The 3,561-nt window shown below is 36.9% G+C and overlaps 1 pseudogene; it reads left to right on the top strand.

Moving 5' to 3' along the window:
• Positions 1-1,503: 1,503 nt before the first annotated feature.
• On the top strand, positions 1,504-2,098 carry LOC144222224 (high mobility group protein B1 pseudogene; annotated as a pseudogene).
• The last annotated feature ends 1,463 nt before the right edge of the window (positions 2,099-3,561 follow it).

The raw sequence follows: 3,561 nt of genomic DNA, 5'->3' as shown, positions 1-3,561 counted from the left end.
ATAGATTCAATACTATTCTTATCAAATACCAGTAGATTTATACATAAAACTTGACAAAATGATTATAAAATGCATTTTGAAATGTATATAAATATACATATAATAGAATTATTTAAAAAAAATTTTTAAATGTTTTATTTATTTCTGAGAGAGAGAGAGAGACAGTATGAGCAGGGGAGGGTCAGAGAGAGAGGGAGATACAGAATCTGAAGCAGGCTCCAGGCTCTGAGCTGTCAGCACAGAGCCCAATGCAGGACTCGAACCCACAAACGATGAGATCATGACCTGAGCCGAAGTCGGACACAACCGACTGAGCCACCCAGGCACCCCAGGAAATATTTTTGAAATGGATGACTAAGGTTGAAGGGACTAGAGTATAAAATGTCAAAGCATACAGAAAAAGACCTAAACTTATACTTGATTTTCAGAAAAAGGGTCCATGCATTACAATTGGAAATTGAGTATCACTTCAAAATATAGAAAAACAAAATTATATCTTATGAAAAAAAGAACCTCTATAGCATATGGGAAAAAAAATCAACTGGAGAAGGAGAACAGACCAGAATATAAAAACTAAAACTCTATAACTTGTAAAGAAAAATATAGTTGAATATTTTAAACAGCTTAAAGTCATCAAATCTTTCTTAAACAACACACAGAAATACAGATAATAAAGAGAAGGTGGAATTTTATAAAAATTTATACTGCTCATCTAAGGCACTGTGAATTAGGATCTGTGTCCAGAACATATAAAGAGCTTAACAACTCAGTACATAGGATGAAAACAACCTGATTTGCGGGGGGCGGGGGTGCACAGAGAGAGCCAGAGAACTTGAGAAGTCACTTCAGAAACGAGGCTATCCAAGTGGTATGTGCATGAAAATACGTTCATGACCATTACTTATCAAAGAAATATAAATGACAGCTCTAAGGAGGTCGTTGTGTACCCATCAGAACGGTTAAGGTAGTAAGTGCTGGAGATAATAAAGCAACTGGAATTCTCAGACATTAATTGTAGGAGTTAAAATGGTATGCCATGTTTAAAAAACTGTGCAGCCGTTGCTAATCATGTTGTATAAAATATATATATTGTACATACATATAATATGTTATATATAATCCCTAACATTTCACTCCTTCTACTCCTAAGTATGAGAAGATATAATTTGATATTTATGGAAAAACACAAAGGATATGGCAAAAAATTAAGACTTGACTAGTTTAGGGAAACATCTCTGAATTAATTATATCAGAAATTAGTATAAGCCACATGCAGAGCGAGAATAAATTGGGTCATGTGTTTATGGGAGTCTGGAATTACTTTATATATAAATATGGATTCTTCAGAATTAGCCCTGAGATTCCATGGATAATAAGTAATGAGAGGTATTTGTTTCAAATAATTCTGAGCTATGGCAGTACATTGAGCTCTACAGAGACAGTGCCAGGGCAAGTGAGAGCCAGTTGGGCGACCCTGTGCTTTGCTGGGGAAAGTAATTCAACATGGACCAAGGCAATCCTAAGAAGCTGAGAGGCCAAACACATCACATGTGTTCGTTGTGCAGATTTCAGGGAAGATCAAAGAGGAATCGGCCAGGGGCTTCAATCAACTTCTCTGAGTTGGGGAAGAAGTGTTTGGAGAGGTGGAATACCATGTCTGCTAAAGAGAAAGGAATATTTGAAGACAAGGCAAAGGAGGACAAGACTCGCTATGAAAGAGAATCCTGATATCACCGCTAAGGGGGAAACAAAAAAGGAGTTGAAGGACCCCAGGGTACCCAAGAGGCCTCCATCAGCCTTTTTCTCATTTTGTTCTGAGTATCGCCCAAAAATCAAAGAGAACGTCCTGGCCTATCTGTTGGTGATGGTTGCAAAGAAACTGGGAAAGTGGTTGACAAGCAGCCCCACGAAAAGAAAGCTACAAAGCTGAAGGAAAAATACGAAAAGGATATTGCTGCCTACTGACCTAAAGGAAAGGCTGATACGGCAAGAAAAAAAAAAAAGGCATCATCAAGTCTGAAAGAAAGAAAAGGAAGGAAGAAAGGAAGAGGAAGAAGAGGAAGATGAAGAGGAGGAGGAGGAAGATGAAGAAAAGTGATGAACTACTTGGTTTCAGCATGGTTTTTTGTTCTTGTCTATAATGCATTTAACCACCCCGTATTCAACTCACTCCTCTAAAAGAAAAGAAAAATTGTAACGTAAGGCTGTGTAAGATTTGTTTTCAACCTTTACAGTGTCTTTTGTTAACACTCTGCTGAGTGTGTCCTTGAGTAGCCCCTGGCCCGGTGGTACTTTCAATACCCACTCACGCTGCCTGGTGCAGATGGGGATTGTAAATGGGCGTGGAAATTTAAAGCAGGTTCTGTTTGGTGCACAGCACATAGGAGTTCTCTGTGGGGATGGTGGTTTGTCAAGTTCAGTTGTTTATGATGCAGCTTATATGAAATCATTGCTGTTCTGTTAACTGAACCCCATTCTGTAATTGAAAAAAAAAAAGTGCAGCTGCAGCTGTTTTGTTGACATTCTGAATGCTTCTAAGTAAAGTCATTTTTTTTATTAAGAATTTTTTAAAGAGCTATCATACCTTTTTAAGTCTATTATTATTTTGAATTCTCTTTCACTGACATATAAATGATAGAAAACTGTAGGAATGCACTTTAAAGTCTGAGGCAATATATATGGTAATTTATGATTTCCAAATACACTTCTAAATATTTTGTACTGCTTTAATACTGATTTTGGAAGAATTTCAATAGCACATTCTCTCTTTGGAAGCAGACTAGGTGAGACACATTTTAGGAACACTGTACAGAAATTTTGCCCCTCCGATGCCCAAAAAGCCTATGATGTACTCTTGACAAAACCCACCTAGATTTGAGCTGCGACTTTATGTCACTTTGCCAGGTTTTTTATTCCATTCTGTGATGTCATCTCTTGGTTTCTTTTCCTTAGCCTTCTGTCGTTTTTATTGTATTTCCTCTGCTTGTCTATCTTAATCTTGCTTTTTTACTTTACTGTGTCTCATCTAATTTTTCATCTTTTCTCCATTCATTCTGGAATTGGTGCAATGCTATCCATATGCAAATGCTACTTTAAAAAGAGAAAAAGTGAGTTGACTACAGTTTTGATTAATATACATACACAAGAAAGACAAATATTATTCTTGGAGAACAATGTCCTTTTAAATCCCCTTCACTGCCCCTAAGCAGCTATTATATGATGACAATAAAGAGTACCTGCCAGTGAAGAGAGAAAGAGAAAGATATAAAGCAGCTGGCAGTATGTTTTCCAATTTTCTTAAATGAAAATGACTGGATTTTCATTCACTTTCTTCATTAACTGTAACCCTTTTCACTCCATAGAATAACACGTACTTTAAGAGTCAGTAACTATGGATAAAAGAAGAGTAATAATAAAAAAAGACAGTCTAAGTTTCCTGTTCAGATAATTTTGGAAACTTTACTCCACTACTATGTTAAAAAATAATAATGAGGGGGGGCGCCTGGGTGGCTCAGTCGGTTAAGCGTCTGACTTCGGCTCAGGTCATGATCTCATGGTTCG

Source organism: Crocuta crocuta, unplaced genomic scaffold (assembly GCF_008692635.1).
Source record: "Crocuta crocuta isolate KB4526 unplaced genomic scaffold, BGI_CrCroc_1.0 scaffold101, whole genome shotgun sequence".
NCBI lineage: Eukaryota > Metazoa > Chordata > Mammalia > Carnivora > Hyaenidae > Crocuta > Crocuta crocuta.
The sequence above is the reverse complement of the archived record's forward strand: the minus strand, read 5'-3'. Positions and strand labels throughout refer to the sequence as shown.